At 51.6% G+C, this 18,774-nt stretch overlaps 1 long non-coding RNA gene across 1 annotated transcript; it reads right to left on the bottom strand.

Moving 5' to 3' along the window:
- Window positions 1-1,307: 1,307 nt before the first annotated feature.
- LOC148163615 (uncharacterized) lies at window positions 1,308-18,393 on the bottom strand. The gene is made up of 2 exons (XR_015769026.1): window positions 18,099-18,393; window positions 1,308-14,334 (listed from the first exon to the last, which is right to left on the bottom strand). It is a non-coding gene; the product is annotated as an uncharacterized LOC148163615 (long non-coding RNA).
- Window positions 18,394-18,774: the final 381 nt, after the last annotated feature.

Genomic DNA, 18,774 nt, shown 5'->3' with positions numbered 1-18,774 from the left:
CCTGCACACACGGCTCCAACCCTGCCGGTTTTTCCAGCTCAGCCCCACCCTGGACTGGGCCGCCCCCTCCCCGGGGACCCACCCTCCCTGGGCCCAGTGGGGTTGCTAGAAGGTGAGGCCCAACCAGGAGTGTCCCAGGAAATGGAAGCCGAAGCAGGATCAAGTTGCCTGGGCCCTCCGTGCTGGCTAGGCCCAGGCTAGAAGCTTTACAGCCCATCTACACGAGGGGAAACTGAGGCTCAGAGAGGGGCTTCAGGTCACACAGCTAGTTAGGGTCCTAATTCCAGCCCCAGCCTCAGGGAGGGATTCAGACATAACCAAGGGTATCCTTCCTGCTCCTGGTCCCCCGAGTCCTTTCCCAGAGGCCACCCCTGGCCTAGTTCTTGTGTGTCCTTCCAGAACTGTCCATGCATATCCATAGTCCTCTTCTTCTATGAATGTTTTAACACAGGGGCTGAAACAACAAGCACAATTCTGCACCTGCTTTTTCACCGAACCATATCTTGGAGATCTTTGCCTTATCAGGATCTTCTTCTTCCTTATTTCTAATGCCTGCTGGGTCCTCCAGGGAGTGGGCCAGCAGCAACGTACTTAACCAGCTCCACCAATGGACATCCCGGTTGTTTCCAGTCTGGTTCCCTCCCCCCCCCCAAAAGAAACTGTCACAGCAGCCCCCATCCCCCACAGCACACACACAGGCACGCACATGTATACACCAGGCTGCTGACCTGTAGGATCTAGTCATCCTGGAAGGTGCAGTGAGGCTTACCTAGAAATGAGCTCAAAATCCTGGAGAGGGGCTTGTTAAAACTGCAGATTTCTGGGTCTGCTCCAAAGCACCTTAAGTGGAAGCTTAGGTGCTGGGACCCTGCAATCTGCATTTTTAGCAAACACTCCTGGAGCGGAGGGACTCACATATCCAGGGACTGTGACTGTCCGGCTGGGTTTTCATGCTCTGTTCCTGGCTCATTGGACTCTTGGGGCGATGCCCTGCCCCCCTCTCAGCTGCTCCCTTATGTTCTATTCATGTGGTGTGGCTCTAGAAAAACTTGGTGGGGGGGTGGGTAGGAAAGGGTCTACGCAGTGAAATAAAAGCCACAACAGGGATGCCTGGGTGGCTCAGCCGTTAAACGTCTGCCTTCGGCTCAGGTCATGATCCCAGGGTCCTGGGATCGAGCCCCGCATCGGGCTCCCTGCTCAGCGGGGAGCCTGCTTCTCTCTCTCTCTCTCTCTCCCCCCGACTCTCCGCTCTCTCTCTGTCAAATGAATAAATAAAATCTTTAAAAAAATAAAAAAGAAATAAAATAAAAGCCACAAAAATACAGGATGTTTATTTATTTTATAAATAAAAACAAAGCAGAAAAACCGAAAGACAGGGAAACAGATGCAAAGAGGGGCAACAGGACACGCCTACGACTCCACAGGCCTTGATGTTAATAGGGCAGCAAGGCTGAACTTGAGCCCAGGTCTCTTGACTCTTAGGCCAGGAGTTTTCTGTTGCATTCCACCCACCTTAGTCCAGTCTCCTGTCACCTAGCCATTGCTTACCCATGCACCCACCCACTCGTCCCTCCTCCACCTGTTCCTTGCTCATGCCATCACCCAGCCCACGCCTACCAGTCCAAGTCCATCCACCCATTTGTCCATCCATCTCTCTCTGTTTCGCCAACCACCCATCCTCCATCCTCCATCCTACCATGTGCCAGGTGCTGTTCCAAGTGCTAGCAACACGACAGACCTGTTCCTGCCCCAGGAGCTCAGCGCCCCTGGGAGAGACTGACATTAGACAGATAATCACACACATATAGACTCCAAACGGGGGTCCTGGCTGTGCATGGGAATGGAGGGGAGAGATGGGAGATCAGGGAAGGCCCCCCCGAGGACCCTCTCATCTGAGAATTAAGGAGTGGGTAGGCATGAACCTGGTAAGAAGGGAAAGGAAAGAGTCAAAGGTGCACTGGCAAGTTGGAGGGATGGGGGAGACCGAGAAAAGGTACAGGTGGGAGGCAAGAAGGCTGGGCTGTAGGTGTGAGCAGGGGCACCCTGGACATGGTGAGGACGTCTGGCTGGAGCCCCAGCTCTGGAGGGGTAGGGAGGCGGTGAGAGGAGCAGAGGGGCCAAGATAGAAGCCCCAGGGCAGAAACCACCAAGGCAGGGCGTGGATTTCCGCAAAGTCCACACTGGAGACGGGCTGGGAAGCAAGGAAGCTCCACTCAGGGCCGGGTCCTGCTTCCTGCCTCTCTCCCCAGGACGACCAGCCCCAGCCTGTCCTCCCAGTCTGCACGCTGGCTCCCTGGCTCCCTGCCAGCCCTGGCCCGGCCTCCTCCTCCCACTCACCTGCCGATCCTGTCCCACTGCGAGGTGTGGGGGGGGGGCTCCTTCCCTGCCCCCAGCTCGTCCAGGGGCACCAAGCCCTCCACGGTGGGAGGCGGGGTCTACCAGACAGGACCCCTCAGACATCACCCATTAAAGCTTAGCAGGTCACTCCATCCACAGCCTCAGCATACTCTCTCCCGTAACAGGATGTTTATTGCGTATCTCCTGTGCACCAGACCCCGGGCTCAGCACTTTCCACCAGTTCGGTCTCTGTGCTCCCTCTTCTCCCTGGCTGTCACCCCCTGCGAACCCTCAGAGGCAGTCAAATCATATCCCTCCTGTGCTCAGAAGCCCCCTGCCCACGACCCACATCCACACACCACCCTCCAGCCCCCTCACGCGCCCTGGCCTCCCTGCCGCTCCCTGAACAGAGAAGCGTGGTCCCACCTCAGGGTCTCACACTCGCCAGTCCCTCTTTCCCCAGATACCCCCAAGGCCCTCTCCCTTTCCTCTTCCACGTCTCTGCTTCAGTATCACCTTCTCTCAGCGGGCGCTCCCCCAGTGCCATCCCACCGGCCCCTCCCGAGGGCCCTGGGACATCCACAGTGTCACCGTTCTCTTCCGGAAAACGTGGGGCTTAGTCCCTGCCGATACCAAACACTCTGTGCTTTTACAAGTTTCACAAGAAACTCCCATCGACCCCAACCCCCCTTGACAGACCCCTCGATGATGCAGACCTGGGCGCTGTTGTCATCGTTTTTGCCATTTTTTCCTCTTGTTTCCATCAGTTCTTTTACGAACCATTTCCTTCCTGGGCACCAAGCATGTGGCCATCCTGGGGTATCATGGGCGCCCGCTTGCAGACGGGACTGATGCGCAGAGACTCAGAAACGAGGAGCCAGAGATGGGCCGGAAAACAGGCAGCAGTGAAAGGCCACAAGAAGAAGTGCTCCATGAGGGCGCATGGGGTGGGCTGGGTGGCTGAAAACACAGCAGCTCCTCTGGACCCAGGTTATGCTTCCATGGAAAGTTTACATTTTAAAAAGTGTAACAGAGGGGCACCTGATCTCAGGGTTGTGAGTTCGAGCCCCATGTCAGGCATAGAGATTACTTAAAAATTAAAATGGAATCTTTTAAAATAATCATAAAATAATAAAAAAGAAAAAGTATAAATAAATAAATAAATAAATAAAAGGACAATAAAAATAAATAAATAAAAAGGACAGCATTAAGGCATAGGTGACTACTGCAAGTTGGCACCCTCAAATCATAAAACCATGAATAAAGGGGCTGTCCCCAGGGTGGGTTGTCCAAGACAACCCAGCCTGATTGGAAATGTTTTAAGAAAACGGAGGTGTGTATTACTAGCGTTGTTTTTTTTAATATTTTATTTATTTATTTGAGATAGAGAGAGAGAGCACGAGTTGGGGGGGAGGGTGGGGGGGACAGGCACACGCAGAGGGAGAGGGAGAAGCAGGCTCTCCACTGAGCGGGGAGATCCCAGGACCTTGGGATCATGACCTGAGCGGAAGGCAGACACAACCGACTGAGCCGCCCAGGTGCCCCACCAGCATTGTTTTAAAATCAAAATTTAACGGTGCAAAAGGCAAAAAGACAGGCCAGCCTGGGGATCAAAGAGCAGCTGGTACCTACGAAGCAACTACTGTGTGCTCCAGGGGCACACACTAAGGCCTGCCAAGTCCCTATTTCCCCAAGGTTCAGCTTTGCTCAGCCAACAATGGTAGCTGGGTACCAGGAGATCTGGGTTCTTCTCATCTCCCTATGGCCTGGCACAGAGCACTTCTTCCCACTTCCCAGATGGAAGAACTGAGGCCCGCAAGGTTAAAGAATGTTCCTGAACATCCAAACACAACCAAGGTGAAAGTACTGAGCAACCTCGCCAGATGCCACAGTCCTGCCCAGGACCAGCCACATGAAATGCCAAGACCCTCGCCCTGAAATCGTGAAGAATTTCAAGGCTCAGCAGCAGAGCATTAAACCACGTGCGGGCCCCTTCTGAGCATGAGTGCCGTGTGTGTCACCATCCAGGAAACCCGCCCCAGACCTGCCTTAGCTCACCAAGAACTTTTTCAAAACCCAGAATGGAAATTAAGAGTGTTTTCTAAGTAACCTCCAGGAAGTCTGAAAGCTCCTTTCTCCAGAAGTTTCCATCCCATGCTAGCTAGCATTGTTTTAAATCAAAATTTAGCTGTCTTAACATGTAGGTGTTTGCGAGGCCTGAGGGCAACAGAGGCTCCCCCCTTCCCACACATAGCAATAATAAACAACAAGAGCAGTTGCCCTTTTTGAGTACTTAAGACGTGAAGGCATCATGTCAAGTTTTGAGCACACTGTCCACCAATGCTATTAGGCACATGCTCTTGTGGGCAGGCTCTAGAAGTGGAAACTGAGGCCCACAGTGGGGAGCCACTCACCCCAGGTCACATAGGCAGATGAAGGAAGAACCAAGATTCACACCCAAGGGTGTGGAGCCCCAGAGCCCACACACCGGCCACGAAGGAAGGCAAAGGACAACAGGAGGCAGGCAAGGTTGGCAGGGCGGCCCCGGACCGGGGAGCAAGGCTCTGGGGATGCGATCTGCTGCCCAGGCCGTCCTCTGTCCCACTGCCTGATCACCCCACTTGGAATCTCGAGCTCTGGGCTGGAAGGGCCTTCATCAGGTGGTGGTTTCGCCATCCCCACCAGGCCCCGGGGAAGCCTCTGGGAGCCAAACAGGGCTGTCCAGCCCAGTGAGTCCAGGCCAGAGCACTGGGTAAGGAGCACTCCCCAGGGTCACCCAGCCCCAAGTTCACATCCTGCCTCTGCGACCCACCAGCTGTGTGACCCCAGGCAGGGTAATCCCCCTTTCTTAGCCCTTTTGTCCTTTGTGGTGTTTCCTTTAGAACCTCAGGTATGAAGGCCCGAGTTATCCAGCTCCTCAATTCCTTTCCTTTTTTTTTTTTTTTTTAGGATTTTACTTATTTATTTGAGGCGGGGGGGCAGAGGGAGAGAGAGAAGCAGCCTCCCCGTTGAGCAGGGAGCCGAACTCGGGGCTCCATCCCAGGACTCAGGGGATCATGACCTGAGATGAAAGCAAACGCTTAACACACTGAGCCACCGAGGTGCCCCTCCAGCGCCTCAATTCCGAACACGCTGTCCTCATTGCCATGCCAGCCCCCTCCCCGGTTTTATTTATTCCTTTCAACCCCATTTCCCCTCCCTGTCCACCTCATTCCCCTGTGTTGGATGTGCATCTTCCATTTTTTTTTTTTCTTTTTTCACTCTGATTTTGAGTTTAACATATGTCAAGTACAGAAAGGGAATCTGTCTTGGTCAGTTTTTATCTCAATGAATATTCACTTACATGTATATAAATCCATATCACCCCCACCCAGGACAAGACAGAACCTTTGCAGCAGCCACATGCAGCAAAGGTTCTTCCACATGCCCCTTCCCGAGCAGTGGAACTCCTCTACCCACAGAAGGAACCACTGTTGTGACTTCTAGATTCATCTGAGCTGGCCCGGAACTTCCTATCAGAGCAGTCACACCGTACGTGGTCTTTTGTGTCTGGCTTCCGTCCCTCGGCGTAATGCTCTCGATTCGCCCGTCGTGTGCGGGAACCCATAGCCCGCTCCGCGGCCCTGCTGAGTACTATTCCATTATAGATGTCCTACGATTTGTTGATCTTCTCGTGTGCTGAAAGACGTTTGGGCTATTTCCAGCTTGGGGCTATTATAAATAAAACTGCCGTGAATATGCTTGCAGGTCTTTTTTGTGGACATATATTTTCATTTCTCTCGGGTTTATTGGAGGTCAGATGTTTTGATTCGCTTTTCAACTGTCGCACAACTTCTGAACTTACAGAAAAATTACAGGAGTTATAAGGAACTCTGGGATATCCTTTGCCCAGATTATTTACATTCTGTCCCACTTCATCATTTCTCCCTCTGTTTATGTTTCTCTCTTGTCCTGAATGATGGAGAGTCAGTTGTAGACGTGATGTCCTTTGATCCCTGAACCCTCCGGCATGGATCTCCCAACCCCCCCTCCCCCACTACACACACACAGTACACAAACTCACGACACTTATCATCGATATGACACCACCATCAAACCCACATGCCACGTTCCACATTCCACGATTGTCCCCCAAAAGGTCTTTACAATTTCTTTCTGGTCCAGGACCACACCTCACTTCCTTCGGTTGTATTAGGCTCTTTCAACAGCTCCTCAGTCTTTCATGGACTTTCTTGTCTTTGGCACTTTTGAGGATGACAGGCCAGCCTCTTTGTAGTTTGCCCTTCACTCTGGATTTGCCTGATGCTTCCACATCGCTAGCTTCAGGTCATGCATCTTTGCATGGACCTCCTAGAAGTGATACTGTATTCTGGTGTGCCAAGTCAGGTGGCACACAGTTGTGATTTCGCTGCTGGAAAATGGGGAAAATAAAAGCTCCCACCTCACCAAGCTGTTATTACAAGGATTCAATGAGACACAGCCTGGATTTGTACTTACCATCTCTCCTGCATCTGGAGGGAGGGCCAGGCATGGGGTAAAGAACAAACAGGGGGCTGGCCCCATCCAGACCTGTCCCCTGGGCCCCAATCCTCATGAGCTCTGCCTCCTAGAACTTGCAACCAGGGTGCCAAGAGAGACAGGAATGCATAGGAGCCAGAACTCTAGGGAGACCAGGCTGGAGGCCCCCTGATGCTAGCTCAGCCTGATCCCCTAAGTAAGTGATGGGGACCTGAGGCCCTGAGAGTGCAGAGGGCTTCCCCAATGTCACAGGGCAAGCCACTCAGCTCTGCCCAGCTGTTGGATGCTCCACACCAGGGATTTTCAACTGAGGGTGACTTTGCATCCCCAGGGGACACTTGACAATGTCTGGAGACATATTTGGTTGTCACATCTAGGGGCTGCGGGGTGCTACTGACGCCGGGTGCATAAAGGCAGGGAACCTGCAATGCACAACAGTGTCCCGAGACAAAGACTGATCCTGTCCCGGGGCGCCTGAGTGGTACAGTCGGTCAGGCATCCGACTCTTGGTTTCAGCTCAGGTCATAATCTTGAGGTCATGAGATTGAGCCCCGCTGAGTGCAGAGTCTCCTTGAGACTCTCTCTCCTTCCTCCGCTGCCAACCCCCATATAAAGACATCCTAAAAAAACAAAGAATGATCCCGTCCTAAATGCCAGTGGTGTCGAGATGGAGAAGACCTGGTTCACACTACACTAATGATAGCAGGCAGTGGTGAGCCCCTGGCCAACTATCGTAGATTTTATTTATTTATTTATCAGAGAGAGAGCAAGAGAGAGAGAGCGAGCATGAGCAGGGGTGAGGAGGCAGAGACAGGCAGAGAAGCAGGCTCCCTGCTGAGCAAGGAGCCCGATGCGGGACTCGATCCCAGGACCCTGGGATCATGACCTGAGCCAAAGGCAGGTGCTTCACTGACGGAGCCACCCAGGTGCCCCAAAGCCAACTTTATCCCAGAGCTCAATTGGCAGCAGAGAAAAGGCTGCTTGGACCTTCAGCAGCACCTTAAAAAGGAGAGTCCTTCTTGTAAAAAGTACAAGTCTGTTTTTGTTCTGAGCCCGCAAGGGTTCCCATCAGCACTGCTGGAGAAGGTCTGAGGCTGTCCCAACCTCTGGGGAGCTGAGCAACAGGGCTTACAGGGGTGTCAGGATCCCTGGCCTGAAAAGTGCAGGGAGTCGGGGATCTTAAACCATCCCCTGCAGCCAGATTGCTGGGTGAGGGTGGTTACACGCTGCGGGCCCATCATCTTTTCTGGGTTCTGGTTTTACAGAATCTGAGGTTCCACATGCTTCCAATTCCAGGTAGAGATAACAAAGCCTGGGATGTAGCAGATTCTCAATAAATGATTTGTTGAAAAAAAAATGAACTGTGAGGATAATTGATATTATTATGCATGTACTATGTGCCAGGCAGTATTCGAGCATTGTGCATGCATCATCATTCAATCTCACCACACCCTGGGCGACAGGTTCTGTTGTCACCATCCCCATGTTGCAGAAGAGGGAACACGAGCACAGAAAAGTGAAGTTACTTGCCTAAAGTCACAAGCTGTGAAGATGAACATGAATGAATGAATGAGTGATGAAGGACCAAACACCAGTTCCCATCTACATTAGCATTTTTCCTTCAAATATTACTGAATCAAAAGCCTGGTCACAACTCTTCTTGGGACCTAAGAACCCCAGCCCAAGTCCCCAGACCCCCTGGTCCTGTCCGGGCCAGCCCCCTCCCTCTCACTTAGCAGGACTGTGTCCCTAAACCTAAGCCTGAGGTAGAAACTTATGCCACAAAAGCCTGGGGACCCTGATGTGAGGGGACCCTTTTGTTATCAAGGGCTTCCTTTACACCAAGTAGTTAAGTGTCTAACTCTTGGTTTTGGCTCAGGTCATGGAGCCCCATGTCAGGCTCTGCGCTCAGTGGGGAGTCTGCTTGAGTTTCTCTCTCCCTCTTCCTGTGCCCCATCCCCCCCTGCTTGCTCTCTCTCTCTCTCTCTCTCTCTCAAATAAATAAATCTTTGAACAAAATAAAAGTGAGGCAAAAAAATTAAAAATAAAATAACAAAAAAGAGGGGCACCTGGGTGGCTCAGTTGGTTAAGTGACTGCCTTCAGGTCAGGTCATGATCCTGGAGTCCCGGGATCGAGTCCCACATCGGGCTCGGCGTCTGCTTCTCCCTCTGACCTTCTTCCCTCTCTTGCTCCCTCTCTCTCATTCTGTCTCTCTCAAATAAATAAATAAAATCTTAAAAAAAAAAGAATGAGGCAGCTCTACAGTACCAATATGAGCAACCTCCAAGATACATTGTTGAATGAAAAAAGCAAAGTATAGACCAGTATGGACAGTGCTACAATGTGTGATGTAGTGACCATCACGTGTGGGTCTGTACCTGCATATGCGCGCACAGACCACCGGCGACAAGAAAAGCCCTTGGGAAGGGAAGGGAATGTGAGGGCCATGGGGGAGGAAGACTGACTTTTCCCTGTAAACACTTTCATACCTTTTGAATTTCAGACAATGAGTAGGTATTATATATTCAAATTAAATAAAAAATTAAAATCAAAATGCGTAAATTCCATGGGGTAGTTGAACTCAGATCATACACAAGAAACGTGGCACCGTTTGGGGGCCAGAGCAGAGTGAGGAGGGCATCCCACTGGGGTGGGAGGGAGTGGGCAGGGCAGGGAGTGAGGTGCAGAAAAAGGAAATTGGTTACATAAGGGGATTGATGAGATAAGTACATAAATTAAGAATAATGTAAGCTGGGGCGTCTGGGTGGCTCAGTTGGTTAAGAGTCTGCCTTCGGCTCAGGTCATGATCTCAGGGTCCTGGGATCGAGCCCCGCATCGGGCTCCCTGCTCAGCGGGGAGTCTGCTTCTCCCTCTGCCCCTCCCCCCACCCCGCATATGTTCGTGCTCTCTCTCTCTCTCACACGCTCGCTTTCCCTCTAAAATAAATAAATAAATAAAAATTAAGAAAAATGAAAGCTAATATTCTTCTCACTGTTGGGAAAGATAGTTCCAAACATGGAAAGGGAGAAAATTAGAATAAACTCTGTGGTGCTGGATTAGAAGCAGAATTATCCATGTCAGCTCATAGTGTTCTACACAGTTGATACACAGAAGACAGATAACCAGATACAGAAATGACACAGATAGAAGTTTATGTCCATGTACATACAGACACACAGTCTTAGAGAGGGTTTTGGAGCAGTGACACTCTGGCAGTGATGAGGACACTCTGTGCTGAGACCATTCCCCACTGGAAGGAGCCAGGGCTCCTTGGAGAAATGCTGATTCCAGGGCTGGGCAGGGAAGGCACCAGATGAGGTGGAGCACCTGCAGCACTGCATGCCAGAAAGTAAGGAAGTACTCAAAGAATGAGGGGGACATGTCAGAAGGGCACAGACGCCAGCTAGAAGGGGCTCCCAACCTACCCCCAACACTTATTATTGCAAAGGGTGGGAGTAACTTTACAGATGTGAAGTCTGGCAGATCTCTCTTCAGTCAAGTAATCAAAGTGAACACCATCATTGTCATCACAAGGGGGAAAAACCATAACCACATGAGGTGATGGATGTTTACTAAACTTACTGCGGTGATCATTTCATAATATATACACCTATCAAGTCATGATGTACTCCTTAAACTTATATGATGTTATACGTCAATTATATTTCGATAAAACCGGGGGGAGGGGGGAGAACACCACTGATGATGTGACAAAGAGAATAGCACAGCATCAGGTCTGTGATTTACCTGCCAAGGATGCATAACCTGAGCCTAACCACGAGGAAACAACAGACCCCAATTGAGGGACATGCCACAAAATAGCTGGCCTTTCTCAAAAATGTCAAGGTCACGAACGTCAAGGAAACACTGAGGAGCTGTTCTAGATCAAAGGAGACTAAAGAGACATGGCAACTAAATGTAACGTGTGATTTAAACTGGACCCTTTTACCGAACATGGTTAGGGCAGCTGGTGAAAGTTGAATGGGTCCAAGGAGATGGCAGTAATGTGCCATGTTAATTTCCTGATTTTGATATTTATATTGTGGTTATATAGAAAATGGCCCTGTTTGTAGGAAATATATATATGTCAAAGTATTAAGGAGTGATAAGGCAACAGGTCAGCAATTTATTTTTTTAATTATTTTATTTTTTTAATTTTAGAGAGGGAGAGATGGGGAGAGAGAATTCCAAGCAGACTCCCCGCTGAGCACAGAGCCCAGAGCGGGGCATGATCTCACAACCCTGAGATCATGACCTGAGTCAAAATCGAGAGTTGGATGCTTAACCTACTGAGCCACCCAGGCACCACTATTCTTAAATAATTCAGGGGGGGAAGTGTTCTTTGCACTGTTTTTGTAACATTTCTATACATGTGACATCTTTTTCAAAACAAAAATGCTAGAGACTGAATGTTTGTGTCCTCCAAATTCATATGTTGAAATAACCTAATGTGAGGGTTAGTTCATGAATAGATTTGTGCCCTTATAAAAGGGACCCCAGGGAGCTCCCTCACCCCTTCACCACGTGAGGACACAGCATCTATGAATCAGAAAGCAGGTCCTCACCAGACACCAAATCTGCTACCGATTGATCTTGGATTTCTCAGCCTTCAGAACTGTGAGAGATAAAATTCTGTTGGTTATAAGCCACCCAGCTTATGCACTGTGTTACAGTGGCCCAAACTGACTAAGAAAAAAATTTTAAATCAAAAAAAAAAGTAAGAAATAGAATAAAACCTAGGGTTAAATAGCACTAACAGGAATTAAAATACGTCCTCACAGCATTCCCTATGACTCAGCAAGCATTCCTAGGTATACGCCCAACTGAAATGTGCGCCTATGTTCACCAAAAGACATGTATTCTAGAATGTTCATCACAGCCCAATTCTAAAGAGCCAAAAGCTAGAAACAACCTAAGTGTCTCTCAGTAATAAAATGGGTAAACATATTGTAGTACATCCATGCAGTAGGATTCTAGTCAGTGACAAAAAGGAACAAATCCTGATACGTGCAATTTGGACGAATGTTACAGTTACAACACTGAGTAAAAGAAATCGGACACAAATGAATGTATATCCTGTGATTCCATCTATATAAAGTGCAGAAACAGGCAACCCTAGGGCTGCCTGGGTAGCTCAGTCAGTTAAGCGTCCGACTTTTGATTTTGGCTCAGGTCATAATCTCATGGTTGTGGGATCGAGCCTCGCGTCCAGCTCTGTGCTGGGTGTGGAGCCTGCTTAGGATTCTCTCTCTGCCCCCCTCTCTCTCCATCTATAAAAAAGAAACAGGCAAAACTAATGTTTGCTGTTGGTAATCAAGATAATGATTCCTCCTTTCTCTACTTAGGTGGTGATGGGAGTGTCCTCTAACTAGAAGGGGCACAAGGGGTTTCTGGGGACCACCATTCTGGTGGAATGGTCTGTTTCTTGATCTCGGTGCTGGTTCCGCCCATGGGTCTATGCAGGGAAAACCCACCAAGCCATCTGCCTATATTGTGTGCACTCTCCTGTGTATGCATATTTCAGTGAAGAGACATAAAACAATAAGATGCACGTACATAAGGACAGATATCAACCACAGTGGAGTGGGGGCTACAGGAAATGGATGTGGGGAGCTGAGATGCAGAGGGGAAATAAAACAGAAATGCAATGCATGCTTTGCAAGGACTGGTAGCCACCGCATCTTCAGAACGGAAAGGCGGGATTAAGCTAATGCTCTGCACCTGAGTTTCAAGACGAAAGGAAAGAAAGGGTCCCCATTATCTGTATGTCCCTCGCCAGCCCCCAGGAGCATCAGCAAGGCATGCTCGATGACCAGCCCCGTTTAGCATGAGGACTGAGGCCTGGCTTGAGTCAAAGAGTCCAGGCAAGTCCCAACTCCTGCCCCAGGGTTCTCTTTTCCAGGGCCTACTGATCCCCACCCACCAGTTTCCCTGAGGAGCTTTCCTCCTCCCTGACCTCCTCCGTCCTCACCAGGGCTCCAGGTCTAGGGCCTGTGAGGCAGGGATCTGGTGACAGCTATAAAAATAAAAGCTCCCCCCAGCCTGGCTCCCTGGCCTACAGACTCACCCCATAGAGATCCCAGCTGCGCTGGCCCCAGGCAGGCTAGCAAAGGTGCCTCCCAGGCCTGGCAGGCTGAGGGCTCAGGGGAGCAGGTGGTGGTGGCAGCATGAGGCGGAAGGGTTATTCAGGGTGGTGTGGGGTGTCGGCTCCCAGCACAGCTGCCACATACTCTGTGAGCTCTGCAGCGGGGACTGACCCTCTCCATTTCCAAACTGAGGACCTCCTCGGTGGTTTGCATATGGAGGGTGCGGGGTCACGATTTGTCCTTGCTGGGGTCAGCAGAGGAGATTCCACCTGGGCAAATGTATCAGTTAGAAGTAGCTTCAGCTGCCAGGAGCAAGGAGCCAGAAGCACAGAGACCTCTGTCAGATTTTTTTATTTCTATTTTTCATATCATATAAATAAGTCCAGAGTAAGGCAGGCAAAGACTGGCGTGGCTGTTGCACTACCATCAAGAACCCAAGTGCTTTTTATCTTCCGGTTTCATAACCCTCAGTAGGTGGCTTCCATGCTTCAGTGTTTGCCACATGGTTCAAGATGGCCCCTGAAGCTCCAGCCATCCTATCTGAGTTCCAGGCAGAAAGTAGGAAGAAGTTGGGGGCGGCGGGTGGAGAGGGTGCAGAGGAAGGAGGCAAAAGGAAACGTACCTCATAGCTGAATCAGCACCCCCTAAAGAGCTTTCCTGGAAACCTCACCTACAACTTCTCTTTATATTCATTAGTCATCCCTAGCTGCAAGAGATTCTGGGAAATGCAGTCTTTTATCACTTGCCCCCCACAATAGAGGGTCCCATTGCTAAGGAAGAAGGAAGGAAGCAACTATCAAATAGACAATGTTAGCTACAATGAAGAAAAAAATACACATGAAGTGAAAATTCTGCAAAGAACGAACTGGCATACACAACCCTACCATTGCCCTGCATGAATTTACCTGTCAAATCTTTACAAAACACCACGAGGAACTTTATCACCTTCTTAGCACAGAGCTGGGAACTGAGGGACACCAAGATGCAGTCACTTGCCCCAAATCACACGGCCAGGAAATGGGGGATTCAGAACTAGAATGCAGGCAGCCAGATTCCAGCGCTGGAGCTCTTAACCAAAACGGTAATGAGATTGTTAATAATACTACTCACTGGTGCTGGCACTGCTCTAGGTATGTCGCACGGACTCACGCGTGTAATCCTCACAACGACCTTATGAGGCAGGTACTATCATTCCGTTTTACGAACACAGAAACTGAGGCGAAGAGAGGTAAAGTGACTTGTCCAAGGCCACATAGCAAGTGTCAGTGGGGTTTATTTCCGGGCAGTGGAATCATGGGTGTTTCCCGTCTCCTTCCTTCATTGATGCTCTGCATTCTCCAATCCTCCCACCAGGATCATGCATTGCTTGGGAAATCAGATAAAAAGAAAACACTTCTCCTGGGGTCCAGCCTCCTGCCTACTCCCCAACACACCCACCCCCGAGGCCTCAGGGAGGCTGGGCCCTACTTCCCTCGCCAGCCTGGCCTTCCTCCCCCCTGGTGCCCTCTCCTCCGCAGTCACAGCTTCCCAAGGAACTCTCCTCCTCTTGGCTCCCCGCCTCTGCTCCTCTGGTACCCCTCCCGGCATGCCCTCCCCTCATTCCTGCCTGGCAAACAGCTCGCTGCGGCTCCAGGCCCTGGGTCAGAGGCTGCTCACCCACGAGATCTCCTGGGCCCCGGCAGGCAGCCTCCCTGTGCCCTTCACCCACTGCACTTTGCCTCCTCCTGAGGCCAAGCGGCCTGTTCTGTCCCATCAACAAACTCGTCAAGGGCTTTCCAGGTGCCAGGCCCTGCCAGGGACACCCCCTGATTCCTCCTCAAAACCACCTCCGTCAGCCTCACGCTGGCCTCCACAGTTCTGCATGAAGGACCCTGCCATCCCTCTGTTCTCCTCTCGCCGTGTCATCCCTGGCAGCCTCAACCTTAGCCACGCCAGCTCCTCGCTCTTTCCCTAAAACACTGAGCTCTGTCCTGTCCCAGGGCCTTTGCATTTGCTGCTCCTTCTGCCTGGAATGCTCTCTCAACACCCTCCCCTTGTCACCCTCTACCACACACACAGCCCCCTTCATTTTCCTCTTTCTCCCATGCCAGAATGTCAACTCCAGGAGCCCAGAGCCCATCCTGGGCCCACAGTAGGTGCTTGCTTGATCCTGACTAAATACGTGAATATACACCCAGGCCCAGAGAAGTCAAGTATCTTGCCCAGAGTCATCCAGCAAGTAAGGGACAAAGCACAGAGCTTTTTTTTTTTTTTTTTTTTTTGGCCCGAGCATCTTACCCCTCAAACGCTGTAAAATCGAGGTTTGCCCATCTGTCCCCCCAGAGTGCAGTGATAAGCAGACGAGACAGCTAAGTCTGGGGCTCACACAGGCATGGCTTCTAATATCTATTCTGTTTTCTGGGTAAGTAATGTCCCCTCTCAGAGCCTCAGGTCCCCACTCTGTACAACAGGACTCCTAACTAACTCTTGGGTCTCAGAGGACACCCAGGAGGGGCTCGAACTCGGACAGGTGGGGGCCCCAGAAGCTCTAGTCTCCCCAGCAGCCCCCAGCCTCCCTCACTGCCCCCCTGCCCATGGCCACAGCCAATACAAGGCTGAAAACCTCCAAGGAGTGGCAGCCAAACGGACAGCTGGAGCTGCTGGGACTCCTTCAGGGGTCACCCAGCAGGTCAGCCAGGCCAGGAAAGGGGCAGGGAGAGGAGGGCAGGAAAACAGAGCAAATGAGAAATTTGGGGCCATGGGCAGAGACAGGAAGAGAAGGCTTCTCAGGTTCAAAGGTAAGACATGAATTCAACTCTCACGCAAGTCACTCATCAGCTGTTGGGCCAGTGACTTCGTCTCTCTGTGCCTCAGTTTCCCCAACTGAGGAAGTGGAAAGATAAACAGCACTCAAGTCATTGGGTTATTGTAAGAATAAAAGCCACATAAAACATGGTAACACCCAGCACAGCGTGTGCATGCCCAATAAACCAAGGCCTGTCTCCCTCACACCTCCCCTGGCTCAGGTGTCTGCTCGAACACCACCTCCTAGGGGAGGCCTTCCTGGACCTCCCAGCCCCTCCCTGCCCCACTTCCCTTCCTTCGGAGCCCTTGTCCCCACCTGTCATTACCTCATTCTGGTTATTGGGCACTTAGTGTCTGCCTCTCTCCCTAAATTGTCCCCTCTGTCTTGGTCACCACGTCCCCAGCACAGAGCATCGGGCCTGGCACCTAGCAGGTGCTCAGCAAATGCTTGCCAAATAAATGGGAAAAGTAACTGGACAAATAAATGTCTCAGAAACAAGGACAAAACCATCCCAGGCACTCCGGGGGTTGGAGGACACCTTTAAGTGTTTCCACGGGGGAGTCTCCCTTCTCTTTCCTACCCCAGCTCCCACCATCCCCAGTTGTGCCACCTTGGACAGGTCCCTTCCCCTCTCTGAGCCTGTCTGCTTGGCAGGAAAATGCCCCTAACAAAAGCCGCAGCCTTCAAGAGGGGGCTGGGCTGATTCAACTGGCAAGCACCCAGCAGTGTTTCCAGCTTTCACTCTGGACGCCCACTTTTCTCCTTGGTAGAAATCACCAGGCCATGGGACAACTGCCTAAGATTAGGAGGTATGAATGTGTTTTGTCAACTCTCGCAAACACTGGTTGGGGTTCCCAGCTAGCCTCAGTGGTCAACCCCACTAAATGGGTCTGTGGTTAACGTGACCAGCCTTGTTGGGCAGACAGAAGGATCCAGCAAGTCCATCTGAACCAAGGCCTCGGAGTGGCGCTTTGCCCATCGTAAGCACTGAACTCACACACGCTGTTGTTACTATTCCTCAAGGCTCTTCTCTGGCCTCCTGCCCCCCACCCCCACCCCAGTGCTCCTTCCCCCAGCCTACTCTCTTTTTTCCTGACTTGTGAATGGCTTCCTCCCTCCTCCCTGCAAGCCTTTAGCCCTCCTAGCCTTGTGATCATGGGGTGGCTGTTCCCCCACCTATGACATCTCCCAGAGTCGTTTGGGCACAGCTCTGTCCTCAGTGCTCCCACACCAGGCCACCCAGACCACCAGCAGAGCCCTCAACCTGTTAACTTTTTCCCAGCTTTCTTCAGATGGGCTCAGGGTCAAATCCCCTTTCTCTTGCTTCCAAATTGTGAAACTGTGTGCAAGTCACTGAACTCTGGCATTTGGGGTACCTGAACTTGAGGCCAGGCAAGGAGTCATCCAGGGAGGGCCCAGGATTGAGGGCAGGAGCTAGGATCACAAAACAGGTTCTCGACCCCAAGCTTTCCCCAGAGACCTGGGGGTCGGACCTAACTTTGGAACTGGCTTCACCCCATTCCTTGAGCGCTAACCTCACTTTTGGGGGCCGCAGTTTACTCTTATAAAATGGGTACAACACCTTCCCTGGAGTGCTTCCGTAGATTAAATCCGGATGTGAGCGTGTAAAGGGCTGTACTCAACGCTGGCTTGCAAGACAGGGCTCAAGAAAAGGAGGTTTGGGGGTCACTGTGTGGCTAGGCTGCTTCCCTCTCACCTCCTCTGGGTGTAGCGGCAGCCACCCGGCCAACTCTGAGTGACAAAGAGGAGAGCGGGGATTGGGAAGATTCATTCCTAAATCATGACCTCCCCCCCACCCCACCCCCGGAAAGACAGCCCCAGTGCCACAAACAAAAGATGCTAGGGTTTGGGGGGGGGGGGCGCTGGGGAAGTAGTTTGCCTTGACGCTTAGCTCCATGATGTGGGAATTGTTTGTCTCTGTCCCGGATACCCGGGGCTCCCACAGAGAAAGCACACCCAGGCCTCCAGAGGGAAAAGGGGGGGGGGAGCCTTTCCTCTTCTAAAACCACCACACCAGCAGCTGCTCCCAAGACCCCAGGCTGCCCCAGGCCCTTGGCAAACCAATCTATGAAGCTCCCATCTGACCCCACCCCTGAATTCCAAACCACCTTCGTACCCTTAGGGATGTGACAAAAGGCTGCTCCACAGTTCTAAAACCCAGCCTTATAATAGTACCCACCTGTGCAAAGGTTGTTGGGAGGCTTACATGAGATGGGTTAGGTCCAGGACTTACTGGACACCCGACCCCTGGCAGGTACCCGCCACACTCTCGCTGCACTGAAGACTGGTTGCCAAATGCCAGGAACCTCCCAGCAAAAAATAATAACAAGAGCAAACGCTTATATAATACCTCCTGTGTGCCAGGCACCGCGGGACGCCGAACGTGTATCCACGCTAACCCCTCCGTGTCCATCCTCAGCTCTCAGGAATGCTGTCCAGGGCTGGAATGGCCGTGGGGGTGCAGTGCAGGGGGGCGGGAGGGTATCAGGAGGCAGGGAAGCAGAAGCCTCACCAGGGGTCCCTTCTGTCCCAGGGTATCAGAGACAGCAGTCCCAAGTTCAAACCAGGCCCTGCCATCACGAACAAGCAGGTGAGGCTGGACCTTGGTGTCCACACTTGGGCTAAGGAGTTACAAGTGGTAAACCTCCCACCCCTCCACCACCCCCCCCCCCCCCGCCCCCGGGAAGAAAAGGGAATGGAAATGCAGGAACCCTTCCCCCACCTCCCTCCACCTGGCCCAGCTTCTCCCCTCTGGCAGGCCAGGGACACACAAACACAAGCTCGCCCACACACCCAGGCTCCTCTTAAAATAAATATATACACACACAAAGCATTTTTTTAAACAGCCCGCCCAACTACACTTACCAAAAAGAATCTGCCCCAACTTGGGCTCAGCAGGACCAAGACCCATACCCCCTCCTCCTACATAATCTGGCCTGCTGGCCCGATCCCCAAACACTGTACAGAGGTCCCAGACTGCAGGCCCCTCTAAAGCCAAGCCTGGCACTCAGGCCGCCCTACACCTC

This window comes from Eumetopias jubatus, unplaced genomic scaffold (genome assembly GCF_037043125.1).
Source record: "Eumetopias jubatus isolate StellerSeaLion01/CBP00866 unplaced genomic scaffold, mEumJub1_p1.0 scaffold_9, whole genome shotgun sequence".
Lineage (NCBI taxonomy): Eukaryota > Metazoa > Chordata > Mammalia > Carnivora > Otariidae > Eumetopias > Eumetopias jubatus.
Note: the sequence above shows the minus strand (reverse complement) of the source record. Positions and strands in the feature narration are given on the sequence as shown.